The sequence below is a fragment of the Scyliorhinus torazame genome, chromosome 3 (genome assembly GCF_047496885.1).
Source record: "Scyliorhinus torazame isolate Kashiwa2021f chromosome 3, sScyTor2.1, whole genome shotgun sequence".
Classification (NCBI taxonomy): domain Eukaryota; kingdom Metazoa; phylum Chordata; class Chondrichthyes; order Carcharhiniformes; family Scyliorhinidae; genus Scyliorhinus; species Scyliorhinus torazame.
In genome coordinates this window covers 188351701-188374665 of record NC_092709.1, presented here as the reverse complement: position 1 = coordinate 188374665, position 22965 = coordinate 188351701, and the positions used below count along the sequence as shown (strand labels likewise).

General features: G+C 46.6%; 1 protein-coding gene across 4 annotated transcripts in view; it reads left to right on the top strand.

The window, feature by feature from the left end:
- rbm47 (RNA binding motif protein 47) overlaps positions 1–22965 on the top strand; it is a 367449-nt gene that overhangs the window by 92292 nt on the left and 252192 nt on the right. For 2 of the 4 annotated variants that reach the window (XM_072496611.1, XM_072496610.1), the window contains exon 3: positions 5120–5278. The gene's annotated coding sequence lies outside the window, so the exon portion shown is untranslated. Of the gene's footprint in view, positions 1–5119; positions 5279–5804; positions 5897–5918; positions 6370–22965 lie in introns of those variants that run through there. The other 2 variants (XM_072496618.1, XM_072496614.1) reach the window with 2 other exon arrangements.

Sequence of the window (22965 nt, the reverse complement as noted above, 5' to 3'; positions counted from 1 at the left end):
GGAGCAGATTTGGGGGGGGGGGGGGGGGGGTGGACCCATGGTGATTTGGGCAGCCGAGGGTGAAGGAGTTCTCCTTCTACTCTCACGTGCATAAAGTGTACAGCCGGATCGATTTTTTTATTTTGAACAGGGCTCAACTGACGGTGGGGGTGGACACGGGGTACTCGGCGATCACAATCTCAGATCATGCCCCACACTGGGTTGACCTACAGGTTAGCAAGGACAGTAGCCAGCACCTGCACTGGAGGTTAGACGTGGGACTTTTAGCTGACGAAGAGGTGTGCGGGCGGCTGAGGAAACGTATTCAGAACTACCTGGAAGTCAACGATACGGGGGAAGTTTCGGCAGTGGTGGTCTGGGAGGCATTGAAGGCGGTGGTTAGAGGGGAGCTGATCTCAATACAGGCCCACAGGGAGAAGGTAGACAGGGCAGAGATGGACCGACTGGTAAAGGAGATATTACAGGTCGACAGGAGGCATGCGGAGACCCCAGAGGCAGGGCTTTTAAGGGAACGGCGGAGGCTACAGGCGGAGTTTGGCTTGTTAACTACAGGGAGGGCGGAAGAGCAGATGAGAAAGAAGAGGGGGGTGATTTGTGAGCATGGAGAGAAGGCCAGCAGAATGCTTGCACAGCAGCTTAGAAAGAGGGAGGCAGCCAGGGAGATAGGAAAAGTAAAGGATGGGGACGGGAGCCTGGTTGGAGACTCAGCAGGGGTGAATAAGGCGTTCAAGGAGTTTTACAGTAGGCTGTATGGGTCGGAACCCCCAGCTGGGCCGGAGTAGATGAGGCACTTCCTAGGGAGGGCTGAAATTTCTGAAGGTGGGGGTAGAAGGGCTGGGTGCCTCGATCGGGTTGGAAGAGATAGTGGAGGGTTTGAAGGCTGTGCAGTCGGGTAAAGCCCCGGGGCCGGACGGGTACCCAGTGGAGTTCTATAAAAGGTTCTCTGGGATATTGGGGCCGGTGTTGATGAGGATGTTCAATGTTCAATGAGGCAAGGGAGCGTGGGGTGCTTCCCCCGACGATGTCACAGGCCACGATTTCATTGATCCTGAAGCGGGACAAGGACCCGGAGCTGTGTGGGTCCTACAGGCCGATATCCCTATTGAATGTGGACGCCAAATTGCTGGCCAAAATCTTGTCCTCTCAGATTGAGGATTGTGTTCCGGACGTTATTGGGGAGGATCAGACAGGGTTTGTTAAGGGAAGGCAGTTGGTGGCCAATGTAAGAAGATTGTTAAATGTGATCATTATGCCCCCGGAAGGTAGGGAGGCGGAGGTAGTGGACGCAATGGACGCAGGGAAGGCTTTTGATCGAGTGGAATGGGAATATCTGTGGGAGGTACGGGGACGGTTCGGATTTGGGGGGGCTTTATTGACTGGGTCAGGTTGTTGCATCAGGCACCTGTGGCGAGCGTACGGACGAATAGGACAACCTTGGACTATTTTAGGCTGCATCGGGGGACGAGACAGGGATGCCCCCTCTCCCCACTGTTGTTCGCGTTAGCCATAGAGCCGCTGGCAATTGTGCTGAGAGCCTCAAGGGACTGGAAGGGGCTGGTCCGGGGGGGGAATGGAACACAGAGTCTCGCTTCACGCAGACACACTGCTCCTGTATGTATCGGACCCATTAAAGGGGATGGAAGAAATTATGAGGATTCTGGGGGAATTCGGCCTGTTTTCGGGGTATAAACTAAATATGGGGAAAAGTGAGATGTTTGCGGTCCAGGCGAGGGGACAGGAGAGGCTACTGGGGGGACAGGAGAGGCGACTGGGGGCACTGCCGTTTAGAGTGGTAGGGGGAAGCTTTAGGTATCTAGGCATCCAAGTGGCGCGGGAATGGGAACGGCTGCACAAGCTAAATCTGGCCCGACTAGTAGACCAAATGAAGGACGATTTTCGGAGGTGGGACGCGCTCCTGTTGTCACTAGCTGAGAGGTCAATAAGGTAATCACTGGCTTTGTATGGGCGGGCAAGACCCCATGATTTAAAAAGGGGATGCTTGAGCGGAACCGGGGAGAGGACGGGCTGGCGCTGCCAAACTTCAGTAACTACTATTGGGCGGTGAATATAGCCATGGTCAGGAAGTGGGTGGTGGGGGGAGGGTCGGTATGGGAGCGTGTGGAGCTGGCTTTGTGCAAGGGCACCAGCTTGGGGGCGTTGATAACAGCACCTCTGCCATTCCCGCCAGCATGGGACTCCACCAGCCCCATGGTGGAGGTGGCCCTGAGGATCTGGGGGCAATGGAGTAGGCATGTGGGAGCAGAGGGAGCATCGGTGTGGTCCCCAACCTGTAATAATCACCGGTTTGCCCCGGAGAGGCTTGATGGAGGGTTCCGGATATGGCGGAGAGCAAGGATTGAGAGGATGGGGGATATGTTTACAGAAGGGAGCTTTCCTAGCCTGAGGGAGCTGGAGGAGAAATTTGGATTGGCGAGGGGAAACAAATTCAGGTACCTGCAGCTGCGGGCCTTCCTACGCAGGCAGGTTTCGACGTTCCCGCTCCTACCACCAAGGGGGATACAGGACTGGGTAGTTTCCAGAGTGTGGGTAGGAGAAGGGAGGGCCTCTGACATTTACTAGGGACTCATGGGGTCAGAGGGGACGCACACTGAGGAGCTGAAGCGCAAGTGGGAAGAGGGGCTGGGAGGAGAAATGGAGGTTGGTCTCTGGGCAGACGCGTTGAGTAGAGTCAACGCGTCCGCAACATGTGCCAGGCTCAGCCTGACACAATTCAAGGTCGTTCACCGGACTCACATGACAGTGGCCCGGATGAGCAGGTTCTTTGGGGTAGAAGATAGCTGCGCAAGGTGTGCGGAAGGACCAGCGAAACATGTCCACATGTTCTGGACATGCCCAAAGCTTAGGGGATTCTGGCAGGGGTTTGCGGATGTCATGTCCACGGTGTTAAAAATATGGGTGGCACCGCGTCCAGAGGTGGCGATTTTCGGAGTGTCGGAAGATCCAGGAATCCAGAGGAGAAAGAGGCAGACGTTCTGGCCTTTGCTTCCCTGGTAGCCCGGAGACAGATATTATTAACTTGGAGGGACTCAAAGCCCCCGAAGTCGGAGACCTGGCTATCTGACATGGCTAGCTTTCTCTGTCTGGAGAAAAGCAAGTTCGCCTTGAGAGGGTCACTGTTAGGGTTCACCTGGCAGCCGTTCGTCGACTTCTTTGGGGAAAATTAACCGTCAGCAGAAAGGGGGGAGAGTGGGGGGTTAGCTTAGTTTAGAGTAGGGGGTTAGTAAAGGTGGGACCTGTAAGGGAGGAAGATGGCTTTTGCACTATGTTTATAAATTCATGTACATTGTTTTTTGTTGTTGTTGTAAAACCATAAATATCTCAATAAAATGTTTATTAAAAAAAAGAAAGTTATACACCAGATAATTTGGCATGGCTGCAGTACATGGGTTACAGTTCGGGGTCAGGGCACATCAATGTATATAGTCATGATTAAACATCTTTTCACCAACATTCTGATCTGCCTCAATCTGTCTGAAGGGCATGAGGGATGGGCTCAACTGGACATAATGTTTGCCGGGTGGGGCTTTGGCAGGTTGGTGGTGGGGGGTATGGGTGTTGGAGGATGGCACAGGGCTGGGCCCCCAGACACTTGAACGTTCCACCTGGGTTCACCCTCAGAGTGTTAGGGAACGGGGCCAGAAGTCTGAGGCTGCCTCCCCCCTCCACCCAACAACCTCCCAAAGGGCCCATGAGATGTAATGCCAGCACACATACAGGGATCACTGGGCGGACAGTGGAATGTGATCGTGAAGGCAGGGGTCAGACTTTGTCAAACGATGAGGAACACCACAGTGAAGGGAGGAGGGAAGGGAAGGTGCAGTGAAGAGAGGAGGGACAGGGGAGGTGTAGTGAAGGGAGGAGAGTCAGGAAGGTGTAGTGACGAGAGGAGGGATTGGTCAGGTTGTGAGCGGCTATGGGGATGAAATGGAATGAAATGAAATGAAAATCACTTATTGTCACAAGTAGGCTTCAAATGAAGTCACTGTGAAAAGACCCTAGTCTCCACATTCCACTTGAGAGGGGGGGCAGAATGGAGAGGTGGAACAGGGCGGCGGAGCTGCCGATGGCTAGGCCTCTTAGCTGGCAAATCGGGAGATGATGAGGTTGTCCCATGTGCGGTGGTCCTGGAGCACAAGCTGGGCGGCCTGCCCTGCCAGCCCAGGTTCCATGCCTGCTTCTTCCTGGCCATCCTCCTCAAGCTCCTCGTCAGATGAGGCCTGACCTTCCTCCCCTTCCAGCATATCCCCCCTCTGCTGTGCGATGTTGTGCAGGATGCAGCAGGCCAGCATGATGTTAGAGACTCTCCGGGGCTATATTGAAGCGCCCCACCACTGCGGTCTAGACATCGGACCCACATCTGGAGGACGCTGATTCACCGCTAAATAACTCTTTGTTGCTGCATGGGCGTCATTATAACGGGTCCCTGGATTGATCTGGGGTCTCCAGACTGGCGACATTAGCCAAGAGCTCAGTGGGTAACCTTTGTCGCCCAAGAGCCAATTCCTCACGCAAGGGAGCGCCTCAAAGATGCCGGGAACTGACATGATCGCCAGGATGTATGCGTTGTGCACGCTGCCTGAGTATCGGGCACAGATGTACCAGGCCTGTGATGTGGTCACCCTCTATCCTGCAGTGCTGAGAATTGGCAGGGTTGAGAGATTCATCTGAGTGGGAGTGTGACTGGGACACAGGGCATATCCAATGAAAATATTCCAGAAGGGGGGATTGCTTCCTTCTTCTATTTGCTTTGGTCGCAATTAAAAGTGCTTGAAATCTAAGCCAGTCAGTGTATCGCAATGCAAACAGGGATTTTAACAGAAGCCTCTCATTTCTGGTATTATCAAATTTCTGTTTCAAACTGTTTGGTCACATGCAATAAACTTTATTCTGATTGGTTAATGCAAGTTTACTGTAAACTTTAATTCAATTTGACTCAGCGATTAACCCTTTTCCAGGTAGGTCTTATGAAGCTGAGGGTAGAGACAATTTTTTCCCACGTTTTAATTTCCTTGTATGTGATTATGTGATGGGGGTGGCGGGTGTCAAAGCCAAGAAAAGTATAATCTGTTCTTATGCTAGTTCGTTTTTCTTTCCCCAGTGATTCTTAAACACTTGACAGAAAAGGGGGAGAAAAATATCTGGCACCTGTTCCTGAATGAGTCACAACCAGTATGATGCTATGAACACATCAGAAAGGTCATGGGTCTCTCCTAGCGACGTACCTGCCAGATTTAATCCAAACCTTGTTTTGCCCCAGGTAAGTGAGCTCGGCCTTTCTCTAGTGGAAATTCGTGTCGGTCAACTTAAGGTAACATGTCATCTTGTTCCTTTAAAAATTTACCTAAAGCGAGTTCTGAAAGTAGTCAAGGTAAGGCGTATTTATGTTTTGTATAAAGCCGATTGGAACTGGATGGCCTTCTTCTAGTTTTCTTTGTGTGGCTGTGCTGGCAGGTGCACTTTGTATTTTGAATTGTGGAAAAGTCAGCCTGTGTTCTCTCCCCCCCCAGAACATTGTAACTCTCAGTTTCTCTCATGATGACAGGCTGTCAGTGCCTTTCTAGGCCACCATGTTTAACAAGTTTCTTAATGCCCACAACTTCTTGTTCATTATACCCTTTTTAATCATTGCGCTCTTGAGAAAAGGTAGGTATCTGTGCTCCTACCTCAGCTGGAATGTTAGGCTGGCTTTAAGCCAATGAGGGCTCAGCGAACAGGATAAAATTACAATTTAGATTTACGGGAAGTTGCCAGTGTTGCAGCAAAATTCTGGTTTGGTGACTTTAGGGGCAGGGCGTTCATTATGAGACAAAAACCTAACTTGTTTGAAGAGAAAAGGAACCAGAAGAAGGAAAGAGAGAGAGAGACTAAACAAATTGTGAGTTAAATCCTCACAATCTTAGTTTGGGCTACAATAAGCTGAACAGCCACAAGTGGGCTGAAAGCAAACTTTAGGAGAATAATGCCTCACACTCTGAGACTGGCTCGGAATTTTTCCTCCTCGGAGCGCAGCAGTTTCTGAGCTGCTATTTAGCCCCCTTGGAATGCGCAGCTTAGGTCAGCGAGAGTCAGGTATTTTAGATTAACTGGGTCTAATTGCAAGCTTCCCGAAATTTCATTATACTTCTGGTGCTCTCAAAGTGTTGTTTAAAAAAACACACACACGCGCACACAAGGAAGGCAGATTTTGCCGCCGTAAATAGCATTGGAGGGAGTTTCTGGGCACTCCTTGCCGAGTTAACCTTGATTAAAAAAGATGTGGGTTGTATGCTGCCAAACCCTTTGCACTTATCACTAAGTGACAATGAAGAAGCAGACAATTGGCGTCTGAGGTCCTGAATCTAAAAAGAGGTAGGTCAAGGTTGTTGGCTATTTCTTCTCTTTAATTTTTCTCTAATGAACCAAGATCTGGTGTCACGTTTTGCAAGTAAATTCTCACAAGTATTCACTGTTGAAAAGTACTGCTGGAGAGTTGTGCGTTTAGAATTCAACATCAAAAGCTACGTAAACTGAAAAACTATTTGCAAAATTGATCATTGCTTCAAAAGTAATTTTCCATTGCTTTCCATATGTTAAACTATATAAGGATTAGGAAACGATTGCTATGTCACCAAACTGACAAAATATTGATCTGTTACATGAAAGCATTGTGAGAGCTGCAGGTGCTGGGTAAAGCAGAGGGAAGGTTGTGACTGTCGAGGCTGGATTAGAGATTAAAGTGAAAATCAGGCTATACAACTGGGAGTTTTTAGACTTTTAGTGATATTAATCGTGGTTCTATATTTAATCATGAAATCAAGTGGACAATCTAGAAATTGAATACCCAGGTAAAAAACAATCCGGGGGTAAAGGTAAGCTTCAACATCTAGAGCAATTAGCAAGTAAATGTGCAAGATTATCCGAGATGTCAACGTATAAGTCGACCTTCGAAGCCTCAAAAGATCTCTCCAAAAACAGGGTTCGACATACGCCGAGAATTCAAAGTCAACCATGGGTGTGGGTGATCGGCATCTTTGTTGATCACCATGCAGGGTCTTCGCTGTGTGGGCATGTTTTAAATTCCCGCGTATCTTCACAACGCAGCCTTTATCATCTGCTTGACCCCTTGCGCCCAGTTATAAGGTACTAGTAAGTAAAACATCTAATTGTGCGCTGTAAAATTGAGGCATACAATTAATGCGGGCATAATGTGCCTTTGCTAACAAGGGGGTTGTTGTACATGCCAAGTATATGCGAAGACGATCTTTGGAGTCAAAAACATTGGGTTGTCTTACACACTGGGTCAATTTATACACCAGAACCTATGGTGCAGAAGGGCACACAGACATTCTTGCCATTATATGGTTTGTCACAAGAACTTAAAAGGCATTTCAGAGCTGTTTAGATCTGGAGTGGAGGTTAAAGCATTGCTTTTCTTTACATTCTATGGAAACAAAATAAAAATGTACATGACTTAGGCAATAATATTTCTAGGCCTCTTTGAAGAACAAATGTTTTCTCCTGCGCCCTCCATTAGCTTGATTTTAGTTGACTAATAACAACTTATGTGAGATAGCAAAAAATATAGATGTTGAAAATATGAAATAAAACAGAAAATGCTGGAAAATATGATCTACTAAAACATGAAAGAGTAACAAAGGGCTCTTGCCTAAAATGCTGATGCTTCAGGTGGAACCCTTCTTAGAACCGGCAGCAACGTTTTAAGTAAATTATGAATCCTGTTCATTTTCCGCCTTCTCAATTTAAACAATTTTGTTTCCCATTTTGATTACACAACAAGTGTAGTCTGATATGTACATTTTGTTTAAAACCTTTGACTTTTTCCACCGCAAGCCACTTAAAGAATTTCATCAAAATTCAGCAATGACATTGTCGTGTCAGGTGCCACTGGTATTTGAACTCAAGTCCGCGACAATAGGTGCAACCTGAATGGCCAACCGATTTGGCAAGACACCACACTCCAAAGACTCCTCATATCACACTCCGAAAAATGGGATAAGTTGTGTTTGGTTGAAAATAATGGGCATTAATGAAATTGAGACAACAGATAAAATTAAACTGTGCAATTCTTGAGAAAACAATTTCATTAGTGGTAATAAATTCCTAAGTCACAACACATCCAAAATAATGGCCCTTGGTTGGAAGGGGGAGCTTCCTTCATGGGGATGGGGCCGGGTGGACGCACACCTGCTTTCCCTGGTCTTCGAGGAGTTCTGAACCTTGTGGAACTGACAGTTTTCACTGCCAGGTTTACCGACATTGAAAAACTTATGCGGCAAGGATGAATTTTAAAATTTGCTTCCGATTGCATTTAAATACGTATTGCAGCTAAACAGCTAAAGATGTTCAGAGGCCCTGAGCTGGATTCTCCGTTTCAGTGGCTGAGTGCTGCCTTTTACGGCACCAAAATCGGTGCTGAACCGTCACCGATTCTGGGGCTAGCAGCGGCGCCGGGTAAAACCCTCGGCTCCCGCGGCAAAAACGGCCAGAGAATGGCCGGGTCTGTGGCCGTGCAATAGCATGGCGACAACTTGTAGTGGTTGCACCGTACAACATGGCACCAGCCGTGCGCGGACCCGACCTGCCAAATACGGCCCCACCGGCCACCCCCTGGCCACCTCCCACCAGTCCTTTTGCAGAAGCCCCCCGGCCAGCAGTGCGGCACCCGGCTGACTGTGGTGGTGCTGGACACATTCCGCAGCCGCCATGCTGGGTTCACGGCCACTCAGACCACACGTCAACCGCGCGGTATGGAACTTGGCCCATCAGGGGCGGAGCATCGGGGAGGGCCTTCCGATGATGCGCCAACACCGTTCCAACGGCATACGAAGCGATGATGCCATTTCGGAGGGGGCTGATACTCAAAAACCGGCGCCCCCGATTTGGGCATCGGAAGGGATTCTCCGCCCGATCGCCGATTATGATATTGGTGTTGGGCAACGGAGAATCCCGTCCCCTGACTTTTGCCATAAAAAAAGCATTGGGTATATGTGCAAAACATTGCTGGTGCATTCATTGTGTTTAGTTCTTTAACCCCTCACTCCCATTCCCCCCACACACAACTCTCACCTTCCCCCACCTTGTGGTGGGGAAGGGTTGCAAGGGGGGGTATCCATACAAAGGCCAATGATTTTTAAATTTACTCAAGGAATTAATAACCAAACCATTAACCTCCTTAATCAAGCTGTGGAATATGCATTTGTTGTACATGCCTGAACAGTACCAGGGAAAACCTTAATTTACCCACAAAACTCTACCGGATTACTTTCTAACCAATTAATATCTCTGTTCAACAAATGTACAGAACAATTTAGTATAAGCATTGTCAAGCAACCGTGACAGTTGGATCAAACAGATCAACATGTGCTCAGGCCATCATCCGCTAGTGTTCACTATTCTCCTCAAGAATTCTTTCAACTGCAACAGATAAATATGTCAACCTTTTGCATTGCTAGCAATTTCTTTGCAGCAGTTTAATCCAATTATTTTGATACACCGGGTCAATTTTTTCCAACAAAAAAGTGAAATTTAAACCTCAATACATTTCATAAACTTAAGCAATACCAACTTTAGGGCTAAAAGAAAAATGATTTTTGAAGTCCATAAAGGTTAATAGAGCATCCTTAAAAATATTCCCTTTTGTGTTTATTCTACATGTTACATGGGTGTTCTTTGCTGTTGTTAACCCACTTGCAGCAAACTCGCAACACCTGTGTCTGAAATGGCAAAATGTAGTGATCAGACTTTGAAGGAAAGATGAGGTAGTTGCTCAAAAGCTTGGTAAAAGAGATGGGTTCTAAAGAAATTCTTATAGGAGAGAGGGGATATGGAGAGGCAAAGAAATTTAGGGAGAGAATTTCAGAGCATGAGGCATAGATGGTGACTGTTCACGATGAAGCAAAGCAAAGGGAATGTTCAAAAGGCCTGAGTCAAATAAAGGAGGTGTCAAGGGGATTTCAAAGTGGAGGCAGCTACTGGAAGAGACAGACATGATCATGAATAGACTCATATGAGCAGGAACACTGCACAGCATACAAGCTTGCCATTTGTTCTGTATTACATAGAATCTATCGCACAGAAATTGGCCCACTGGTCTATATGTGTATTTATAATCCACACAAGCAAATATGAATCAATGTTGACAATGCTGAAAATCCTCATTGGTCCATATGGTAAGACCCTTCATTTTTAGGCTCAGGGACCTGAGGGCTATTTTGCATTGGATGCACACTGCACATCTCCATGATTATGATCTGCCAGAATCCTTCACTACCTGTGTGCAAAGCTCCAGATTTTATCTAAATATTGCTTGCTTGTTGCTTAGAAGATCTGTTAATGCAGATTGAAGATTAAAAATGTAGTGGTAAGTGCAGTTTACAAATGTCACTGTGAGTGGAAGCTTTTCTCACTGACTATGAATGAATGAGTTTAAGCTTGTAGTTGGATGAGTTAGGAGTGCTGCCAACATGAATTATTGTTGATAAATAATGACTTGATTAACTTTTTCCTGAATTACTGCCTGTGGAACTGAATGAGAAGTGGTGTCTCTATATAGAGGGGCACAGTTATCATTACAAACTGTACATGTCAGGCTTGGCAATGATCCCCAGCAGAGTTGAATAGTCTGTTGGTGCTGCCTATGTTGATGTGACACTGGCCATTTGCTAAGATGCTGCCGCGCCATGTTGCAAAGTATGGTGTTCTACCACAGCTTTGAAGAGCCGAGCTGAGAACATTTTCATTTCCATTTATGCTAATGGCCTGATTTATGCACAATGGCTGAATTATCATCATCATGTATGCTCTGCTAAAAGCAGGTCCTTTGCTAATTGTTTGCTGATGCTTCATCCTGAGCCATTTTCTTGGCAGCTTGATGGAATTATATGGAAGAAGATTGAGAGAGCAGCTAAAGAGAAGCTATTGAATTGACTGGGTAGTCACACATGTATTTGTACACCCAAAGTGAACTAATGGCTCTTCTTGGGCGTCATTCTCCGACCCCCCGCCGGGTTGGAGAATCGCCGGGGGCTGCCGTGAATCCCGCCCCCGCCGGTTGCCGAAGTCTCTGGTACCGGATATTCGGCGGGGGCGGGAATCGGGCCGCGCCGGTTGGCGGGCACCCCCCCCCGCTGGATTCTCCGGCCCGGATGGGCCAAAGTCCCGCCGATAAATTGCCTGTCCCGCCGGCGTGGATTAAACCACCTTTTGAACGGCGGGACAAGGTGGCGTGGGCGGGCTCCGGGGTCCTGGGGGGGCGCGAGGCGATCTGGCCCCGGGGGTGCCCCCACGGTGGCCTGGCCCGCGATCGGGGCCCACCGATCCGCGGGCGGGCCTGTGCCGTGGGAGCACTCTTTCCCTTCCGCCTCTGCCACGGTCTCCACCATGGCGGAGGCGGAAGAGACTCCCTCCACTGCGCATGCGCGGGATACTCAGCGGCCGCTGACGCTCCTGCGCATGCGCCGCCCCGAGATGTAATTTCCACGCCAGCTGGCGGGGCAACAAAGGCCGTTTCCGCCAGCTGGCGGGGCAGAAATCCCTCCGGCGTCGGCCTAGCCCCTCAATGTTGGGGCTCGGCCCCCAAAGATGCGGAGCATTCCGCACCTTTGGGGCGGCGCGATGCCCGTCTGATTGGCGCCGTTTTGGGCGCCAGTCGGCGGACATCGCGCCGTTTGGGGAGAACTTCGCCCTACTGGCTCTTGTGCATCCCAGATATTCATCACTCCACCATTGTTGGCCTTGTCTTCAGTTGCTTAGGCCCTAAACTCGGTAATTTTCTTCCTCACCTTTCTATCCCTTTACCTAATTTCTCTCCTTTAAGATATTCCTTAAATCTTAACTCTGCTTTTGGTCATTTGACTTAACATCTCCTTATATGGCTCAGTGTCATACTTTGTTTTATAATGCTCCTGTGAAGGCCTTGGGATGTTTCATTATGTTAAAAGTGCTGTATAAATATAAGTAGTTGTAGTTGTGGCGAGTTGGCAATGAGTTGGGCTTCTGTTTATATTGCAGTCGAGATCTTGGGAGACTGGCTGACGTGCCTGCCTTCCTGCATTTATTTGTGTCCTGTGAGGCTTAGTACAGAGTGGCAGTGACAATTTGGCTGTTGCGCATTCACATGGCATCGGCGTTGTGATCACAATGGAACGTGATGTTATGATGCCACAACTGGGAATCACTGTCAATTAAGTTGTTAGTAGAAAGCCCAATCATTTATGGTTCTCCGTGTGGAAGCTTAGGAATATCGGAGAAGCACCTTCTGTCAGGGATCAGGGCATATTAGCCGAAAATTCCATTAAAAACAAAACTACTGCAAATTCTTGGTTGCCATGCTTCTCAAAGCAATGATTGATCTGTGATTAATTGCTGCTGTGAGACTGGCATTAAAGTCCTAACACGCTTTGGTTAATGCCTGCTTTGTGCACACATACTTACTATAGACCTTATTAAAAGTAGAACACTTGGGTTTTCGGGTCATCCTGCCAGTCCAGCATCTTTGAGTAAAGTATGGAGGGGGTTCCAAAAAAGCCACAAAACAAAAGGAGTTGAGATCCAGCAGAAATGGTGGGTAGTCTAGATTCTGTTAGTTCTCGCCTCTCGTAACCAGTCTCAACACCTAGGAATTTCATAGCCCATTTTCCAACAAGATAAAGCAAAATGTTTTTAACCATGATTATAAAATATATTTTATTCAGCGGGTGCCTTTGGTGAAGCTGAAGTGTGGCTCTCTCCACACGAGTTAACCCCATCCCATTCAGTATTGTCAGCATCAGTACATTTTATAATGAGAGTTCACATTTTATAATGAGAGTTATGAGAGGAGGGTTAACAAGGAAGTAAAATTATAACTGCCTTCTCATGTTTCTGTGCCAGTGTGTAAAAAAAAAACAACAAAGAGATTTGGGTACACCTAGACCCTGCCAGGATCAGGCACATCTTCTCTGTGGGTTTCTGAAGACAATGTGGCCTTTGTAAGTCTGAGACACGGGAGGGTTTGGTAACACAAGGAACTTGATGGTGCACGGTTTTTTCCTAATAACTGCTCACACAACAGCCTAAACTTTTGACTTTTTATCTGCTGAAAAAGAGTATTGATCTCTTTGTTTTTCTGTTGGTGACCTCAATACCTAGATCATTACTTTCACAGGAAGGAATGCGCTGTCTTGGTTTCACATTTGAATTTTTTTCAGTGACTATAATTAGACACTTTGTATCTGTTTAAAAGAAATTGACAAACTGCTTCATTTCTTTGGGTGAAATGGAGGAAGGGCCCAGTTAAAAATAAAAAGCCAATTAAAAGGATGTTTGCTTTTGTTCGGGGGTTAGAGAAGTCAATTTTAAAAGTATCATGTGACCTAAAGGCTCCCTCTCACTCACCCATTTCTCCTCCTCTCAACATGACTGCCTCATGTTTAAGTACAGTTTTATAGGCCATTATCCTGGTACCTTAACAGGTGGCTGTTTTTCACGTGTTGAAACCAGTGCCTGCCAACAATTACTGGACTGATCACATGGGGCAAACACAATCCTACACCCTCCCTTGATATTTACACATGGAGTGCCTTCTAGCAGGAGTCACTAGATGGCTGTCAGGAACAGGAACCATAGCTGTTCATTTCCTCTCCCCACCCCATGGACACTGCTAAGGAAACGAGGTGGTAAGGTGAATATGAGGAGCGATTCCCTCTCTGAGTGTGAAGAACTTTTGGAATTCTCTACCCCAGAGAGACTGAGGGCCACGTCCGCCCAGCGACCGGAGAATCTCGCCAAAGGTCAAGGGAGTTCTCCAATGTACGCGGCTCGCCCATGGCGTTCTTGCGGTGGGCCTGGGGGAGAATCCAGGCCTACGTCATTGATTATATGCGATAGACACATTGTGGAGTCAATTAAGGGTAATGACGTGGAAAATTAGAGTTAAGGCTAGGGTTAGATCAATGGCGGAGCAGTCCTGAACCATCGGGCCTACTCCAGCTCCTATTGCTTATGTTCTTATGTAACTGACTCCAACCCAAGCTGGCACATGCAGCTTAGCACAGGCCAGGAAACACATGTGTTGCTGTAATTGTCTGTATTGTTGTAACTGATGCCATTCAGTTACAGCCAATCAATTCAGTCTGAATGAATAAATACATTCTAATCATTCTTCTTTTAGAAAAATGTAGAGCTTTTAAAAATTAATTCTCAAGATATGGGTAAGACTGGTTGGCAAATATTTATTGCCCATCTTAGTTGCCCTTGAGAGAGAGTGGTGTTTCTCTGAAACCACTTCAGTCCATGTGGTGAAGATACTCTGACAGTGCTGTTAGGTAGGGAGTTCCAAGATTTGGGATGAATGATGAAGAAGGACTAGTTGGCATACTGTGTGACTTGAGGGTGGGGGATTTATTGAAGGTAATGGTTCTCCAATGCATCTGCTTTTTCTGCCCTGTTCTTGAAGGTGGTTGAGGTCAGAGCTTTTGAAGATTCTAGCAGAGCAACCATTGTGACTTTGTGCAGTACACCCTGTAGCTAGAGCACACTGAAACCGGGTTGTGCTGATGGTGTAGGGAGTGAGTGTTTAAGGTGATGACGGGATGACAAGCAAGTGGAATGCTTTGTCTCATGTTTCGTGAGTGCTAATGTAGCTTCACCCATTCAGGCAAAATGGGGAGTATTTCATCACACTTCTCCTGACTTTGCCGTGTAGGTGGTTGAAAGGTTTTCTGGATCAGGAGGTAAGTCACTTAGCAGAATGCCTAGACTCAGACTTGTTCTAGTACCATGACATTTATGTGGCCAGTTCAGTTCCATTTTTGGTTAATCACGATCAACCAGAATGCTGATGGTGGTTATACTATTGAATGTCACCGAGAGATGGTTATGCTGGCGATGGTGATGTACCAGGCACTTATGTGTGCAAATGCTACTTGCCATAAAATTTACTGCATGTGGGCATGAATTGCATTAGCTGCGGAATTGCAAATAGACCTGAACATTGTGTAATCATGATCAATTGCACCACAGAGATTGGGAGAAACAAAAAGCAAACAAATGGGAATGATGAATATCTGCTACAAACAGTAAATGTTAGGGGCAAATAGAAGGACAGGCTGCTTCTGCCAAAGCAACATAAACCAGTTGACATTTCAGATATAAATCTCCTTCACAACTGAAACATGTTTATAAGCAACAAGACAAGGGAAAGGAGGAAGGGGGAAAAAAAATCACCCCATTATCACACACTCAAGAAAGACCTGGGGCTGGATTCCCCGTTTCAGGGACTATGTCCCCACGCCGTCATGAAATCTCTGGTCTTTTACACCAGAACAATTGGCATCAAAAGGCCACAGATTCACAGCCCTGCAGGGGGCTAGCAGGCAGCTGTCATGGAGCTCGCAGCTCCAGCTGCCGATACGGCCCCCCCCCCCGCACTTCTGGGTCAGAGGCCGCGCATGCGCATGGGGGCCGCTGCGCCATGCACCATGGCAGACTCAGACCGCGGAGCTGGACCGCAGACATAGTGCCCCCGATCGGCCGTGCGCCCAACTATGACAGCCGCGGACTGAGTCCGCAGCCGCCTTGCGAGTATCCCGAATGGCAGGACTACATTAGAAATATGTCGTTGGGACTTCGGCTGGTTGGGGGCGGAGAATAGCGAGGCGGGCCTCAAGCAATGGCCGCAGGTGGTGGATACGCAGCAAGGCGTACTCCCCGGGGGAGGGCGGAGAATCGCGGAACCGGAGCCGGTCACGATTTCATGTGTGAAACTAGATTCTCCGCCCCGGCGTCGAATGCAATTTCGGTGTCGGGGTGCGGAGAATCCAGCCACTGATTTTGGCAATAGTAAATGATAAGTGATGGCAAAAAGATAGGTAAGAGTGTAGGTTGTGACGAGGACATAGAAGTCTGCAAAGGGACATAGATAGGTTAAGTGAGTGGGCAAAAATTTGGCAGGTGGAGCATAATGTGGGAAAATGTGAACCTGTCCACTTTGACAGATGAATAGAAAATGGGAGAGATTGTAGAGCTCAGCGGTACAGAGGGGCTGACCTAGTGTATGATTTAGAAAATGTTAGCATGCAGGCAGAGCAAGTGATTCTGAAGGCAAATGGAACGTTGCCTTTTTTTGCAAGGGGAATGGAATATACATGTAGCGATGTTTGGCTACATCACTTCTCGGCCCTTTGGCTAAAATTAAGCATGAGGTCAGGTGTAATGCCTGGATCTGGTATGTCTCTCTTTTGGAGACCATGAATTGGATTCAATTTTAATTGGTTTTTGGAGAAGGCAAGGAGATGGATTAGGGGTTTGCCCCTGTCCACTCTGAGCTTTGGCTTTGTAACTCTGATAAAGGAATAACAAAATTAGGGATGGTTGGCTACAGTTGTACAGGACATTGATGAGACCACGTCTAGAGAACTATGTACAGTTTTGATCTCCTTATTTAAGAAAGGATATAAATACATTAGATACAGTTCAAAGAAGGTTCATTTGACTGATTCCTGAGATAAAGGGGTTATCTTCTGAGAAAAAGTTGGACAGATGGTTCTGAATCCATTGGAATTTAGAAGAATCAGAGGTAATCGCATTAAAACATATAATAATCTGAGTGGACTTGACAGAGTGAATGTTGAGAGGATATTTCCCCTTGTTGGTGATATGAGTTTAAAATTAAGGGGTCTCCCTTTTAAGACAGAGAAGAGAGGATTGTTATTTGTGGAATACTCCTACACAGAAACTTAGAAAGTAGGAGCATTCAGCGTCTCGAGCCTGCTCCGCCATTCAGTATGATCATGGCTGATCCTCTATCTCAATGCCATATTCCCACACTCCCCATTCCCGTTGAAGCCCTTAGAGTTTGGAAATCTATCCATTTCCTTCTTAAATATATTCAGTGACTTGGCCTCCACACCTTTCCGTGGTAGAGAATTCCACAGGTTCACAACCCTCTGAGTGAAGATGTTTCTCCTCGTTATTGGTCTACCTCTTAGCCTAGGACTGTGAACCCTTGTTCTAGATTGTCTAGTCAGGGGAAACAACATCCTTTCTCCTAGTCTCTCCAGCCTTGTCAGAATTTTATACATTTCAATGAGATCCCCTCTCGTTCTGCTAAATATGAGTGACTACAAGCTTAATCAACCAAACCTCTTCGAATCAGTCTAGTGAACCTTTGGTGAACTCATTCTATAGCAAGTATATATTTTCTTAGGTAAGGGGACCAAAATTGCACACAATACTCCAGGTATGGTCTCACCAACGCTCTGTACAGCTGCAGTAAGACATCCTTGCTCTTGTACTCAAGTTCTCTTGCAACAAAGGCCAACATCTCATTTGCCTTCTTAACTCTTCGCTGTACCTGCACCCTTGCTTGCAGTGACTAGTGGACAAAGACCCCCAGGTCCTTTTGTACATCAACATTTCCCAATCTATCACCATTTAAATAATACTCTGCCGTTCTGTTTTTCTTGCTGAAGTGGAGAATTTCACATTTATCCACATTATACTACATCTGCCATCTATTTGCCCACTCACTCAAGTCGTCTAAATCACCTTGAAGTCTCATAACATCCTCTTTACCACTCAGATTCCCACCAAAGTTTGTTATCAGCAAACTTGAAAATATTACATCTGGTTCCCTTATTCAAATCATTGATGTATATTGTGAATAGCTTGGCCCAAGCACTGATCTCTGTGGGACCCCTCTAGTCACCATCTACCACTTTGGAAAAGATCTATTTATTCCTACTTTGTTTCCCATCTGCTAACCAATCCTCAGTCCATGCCATTATATTACCCCCAATCCCATGTGTTTTTACTTTTCACACTAACCTCTTATGTGGGGCTTTATCAAAGGCTTTTTGAACATCCAAATATACCATATCCACTGGTTCTCCCTTATCTATTCTGCTAGCTACGTCCTCAAAAAACTCCAGTAGGTTTGTCAAACATGATTTCCTTTTCAACAATGCATGTTGACTTTATCTAGTCCCATTGATATGTTATCACATCCTTTATATTAGACTCTTGCATTTTCCCTACTACTGTATGTTAGTCTAACCGGTTTGTAAGTACCTGTTTTCTCTTTCCCTCCTTTTTTAACTAATGGGTTACATTTACTACCCTCCAATCTGCCGGGACTGTTCCGGAATCTACAAAATTTTGGAAAATGACAGCCAATGCACCCACTATTTTCATGGCCACCTACTTTAGCACCCTGGGATTATCAGGCCCTTGGATCTATTGGGTTTCAATTCCATTAATTTCTCCATCACTGTTTCTTTAGCAACACTAATTATTTCATAATAATAATCTTTATTAGTGTCACAAGTAGGCTTACATTAATACTGCAATGAGGTTACTGTGTAAATCCCCTAGTCGCCACCCCCGGCACTTGTTCGAGTACACAAAGGGAGAATTCAGAATGTCCAATTCACCCAACAAGCACGTCTTTCGGGACTTGTGGAAGGAAACCAGAGGACTCGGAGGAAACCCACGCAGACATGGGGAGAACTTGCAGACTCCGCACAGACAGTGAGCCAAGCGGGAATCGAACCCGGGTCCCTGGTGCTGTGAAGAAAGAATGCTAATTACTGTGCTACCGCTGTTGCTTACAACTCCTCCTTTTCAACTCCTCTTTCTCACTTGACCCTTGGTACCCGAGCATTTTAGGGAAGTTATTTGTGTTTTTCTCTGTTAAGACAGAATTAAAGTTGTTGTTTAATTGCTCCACCATTTATTTGTTCTCCATTATAAATCCTCCAGTTTCAGACAGCAAGCGACCGTCATTAGTCTTCACTAACCTGTTTCCTTTCACATACTTATGGAAACTTTTACAGTCTGCTTTCATGTTCCTTGCAAGTTTGCTCTCATGCCTTATTTTCCACCTCTTAATCAATCTCTTGGTCCTCCTTTGCTGAATTCTGAACTAGTTCCCAATCCTCAGGCTTGCTACTTTTTCCTGCAACTTTTGTTAGGAAAGCATTAACGTTCACCAATGCTTAAGTCGGAACTGGAGCTTTAGTTGTTTCATTGACCACACTGATTGTTTGATAGACTGCCACACACACACACACATATATATATATATATATATAAAGGGGATACAAGTTGCACTGTGTGTTGGATGAGAAGTGATTGTAGAACAAAATAACGTTGGAATTGAAGAAGTCAAGACTTGCTTTCCAATTTTTATCACTGAGGCAGCATTGGAACTAAACAACTTTATATGACACCTCTTTGGATCTAATACTATCCTTAATTTATTTCATTAGCCATGGTAGGGCTGCTTTTCTTGTTATGTTTTTGCACCAGACAGGAATTTATACCTGTTACAATGCATACATTTGTTCCTTAAATATCAGTAATTGCCTATCCACCATCATGCCTCTTCATGAAGTTCCCCAGCCTATCTTAGCCAACTCATGCCTCATATCTTTGTAGGTTCAATAGTTAAGATTTAGGACCCTAGTTTCAGATTGGACTACTTCACTTTCCATCCTAATGATTAATTCAATCATATTATTTTCACTGGTTCCTAAAGATACTCCGCACAACAAGATTATTAGTTAACTTCTTCTCATTGCATAATACCTAATCTAGGATAGCATGTTCCCTAGTTGGTTCCTCAACAAACTGGTCTAAAACATTATTTTGTACACACTCCAGAGATTCATCCGTCACAGTATTATTGCTAATTTGGTTTGCTCAATCTGTATGTAAAGTAAAGCCACCCATTATTACTGTAGCACCCTTGTTACATGCATCTCTGACTTCTTGTTTAAGGCCCATAGACAGCTCCAACTAATATTTGACATCCCTTGTTATTAGTTCCACCCAAATTGATTCTACGTCTAGATTTTCTGAGCCAGCATCCTCTTTCACTAATGTACTGATTTCATCTTTAATTAACAGCTTCACCCTCCCTCCTTTTCCTTTATTCCTGTTATTCCTAAATATTGAGTATCCTTGGATATCCAGCAGCCAGCCTTGGTCACCCTGGCACCGGTGGGGGGAGGGGGCGGACATACAAGCCTGCTGTCACATCCCCTTACGACAGAACAATATAAACCCCTATCACTATCCTAACTCCTTTTTTCTCCCCACGGTGGCACAGACCTGGCTCTTGTTGCATTCCCCTGAGAAGACACCTCTCTCAGCAGCATCCAAAGTGGAAAACCTATTAGAGAGGAAGATGGGCCCGGGGGACTCCTGCACTACCTGTCTAATGCTCTTACTCTGGCGATCACCTATTCTCTTTCAACCTGTACACTCTTTAACTGCAGAGTGACCGCCTCACTATATATGCTAACCATGAAGATCTCATCCATGCGGATGCTCCACAGTGACACCAGTCACAGCTACAACTTTGAAACATGAATTTCAAGTAGATGTTGCCAATTCCTTCACACCTGGTCACCGTGGACACCAGAAGTGTCCCTGATTCCTCACATCGCAAAGAATGATCATTCCACATGGCTAAACTGCCCTGCTATGACTCACCCTTAAATTACTCCCTTTATTTTTACTTCCCCTATATATTAATATATATTAAAGACAGTAGAAATACTCACCAGGTCCTACTTACCAAGGCTGCCATTCATCTTTCTGAGGAAAAGGGGGGGAGGCGGGGAACATACGAGCCTGCTGTCACAATGAGTTGATAAGGATCAACTCATTCCCTCTTCACTGAAACTCCCTCAGTCACCAAACTCCAATTTGAACATTATACTCTATAGAGTTCCTTCAGTGCAGAAGGAGGCTATACAGCCCATGGAGTCTGCACCGACCCTTCGAAAAAGCACCCGATCGAGGTGTGCCACTCTATCCCCGTTAACACACCAAACCTTTGGACATCAAAGGGCAATTTAGCATGGAAAATCCGTCTAACCTGCACATCATTGGACTATGGGAAGAAACCGGAGCATCCAGAGAAAACCCACGTAGACATGGGGAGAATGTACAAACTCCACACAGGCAGTCACCTAAGGTTGGAATCGAACCTAGGTCCCTGGCGCTCTAATGCAGCAGTGCCAACCACTTTGCCACCATGCCGCTCCTACTGCAGCCCAGTGCTGCACTCCAGTGCAGTACCCTTCTCTAAAGAGTAATTTAGGCTGCGTCATTGAATATTTTTAAGGCTGTTAGGTAGCTTCTTGATTAATGGGGGTGGGGCCAAAAGTTATAGGTGGTAGATAGGTAGGTAGTGTTGAGGCCATAATCAGATATATCAAATGGTTGAACATGCTCGAGGGGTTGAATGGCCTACTCCTGCTCCTAACTCATATGATCCTAAACATGATAGAAAATCAGCATCCTCTTTCACCCCTATTTTGTTTCAATGACTCCTGAAATTGGGAAAAGAAAATGAGGTGCAATACTTGAGCATTCATTGGGACAATGTAGAAGGCCAAACACAGAGAGCTCAGAATAAAATGGGCCAGAGAATTGAAGTAGCAAGCAACGTGATCACCAAATCTGTAATGCAAGATCCCAGGGTCTGTCCCTGGTTTGTAATGAGGTAGCAGATCTCAATCAGGGATACCTTTAGGAAAACAGAGGGGAGCATCTCTGGGTCTGGGATGGGGAATATTTGTCGAAATTTCACTTCATTGCTATACATTGTCTTCTGCAAGAAAGTATATGTGATCAGATGAGCACAGAATTGGGTTTAGCTGTGATGTTCTCTCTCCTTAGATGTATTGAGGGGTACAACAGATTGGAAGGCTGTCTTTTAATTCCTGATGCATATGCTCCAGCCAACTGAAAGGATTATATAGTGAAATGAATTCAGGCAGTGTCCAGCTGGTTCCTTGAAGAAATGACTCCATAAAATCAGACTGCTCAAAATGCTGTTCTCTGCAGCTTTGACAAAGAGTCATCCAGACTTGAAGGGTTAGCTTCCTTCTCTCTCTACAGATCCTGTCAGACCTGCTAGGATTATCCAGTATTTTGTGTTTTTGCTCAAAATGCAGCACTAATTACCACTAAAAATTATGACATCCAACACTGGATGATCAGAAATTTCCTCCAATTAATTATTGGGACGATCAAAGCCATTGTGCGGGATTCTCTGTTGCCCGACTCCGATATCAGCGATTGGGTAGAGAATGGGCTCCGATGCCCAAATCAGGGCCGGTCAGCCATACTCCGCCCCCTCCAAAATGTCATCATCGCGTTGTGCGGCACGTGCTGTTGCAACAGCATTGGCACGTCATCGGAAGGCCATCCCGTGATGCTCCGTCCTCGATGGGCCAAGTTCCCGACTGCTGAGCCAAGTTCCCGACTGCGCGGGACACGTGGTCTCAGCAGTCGGGAACCCAGCATGGTGGCTGCGGACTGTGTCCAGCGCCGCCCCACTCAGCCGGGATTCGCGCCGCTGACCGTGGGGGCCTTCCGCAAGGCTGGGGGAACGGGTTGGGGGTGCCCAGGGGTTGACCAGGGAGTGGCTTGTGGGGTCGTGGCTGGCGGGTTGGGTCCACGCACGGCCGGCGCCATGTTGTACGCCGCGACTGCTGCAGGTTGTCAGTATGCGCATGTGTGGTCAGGGACCTGGCCATTTTGGGCGCGGGAGCTGGGAGTTTCACCAGGCACCACCACTAGCCCCTCACTGGTCCCGGAATCGGTGAGGGTTCGGCGCCGATTTTGGCGTCGTAAAAAGCCTGCAAATTCTACATTCTAGCCGGCATTTAGCCACTGAAACGGAGAATCCAGCCCAGTGTTTCAAACCCAACCTCAAACTCCATAGCCTAGATACTGCCTCCATCCTTCTCCATGGCAACAGTCTGAGCTTAAAGCAGTCCGTTAGAAACCTTGATATCTCATTTGATTCCAAAGTCAGTTTCTAACCTCATATTCATGCTGTCACTAAGACCACGATGGGATTCTAAGACCGGTGGCGGAAGGGTTGACGCCGCGCCAACCGGCGCCGAAGGGCCGGCATTAGTTGGTGCATGCGCAGAACCGCCGGCG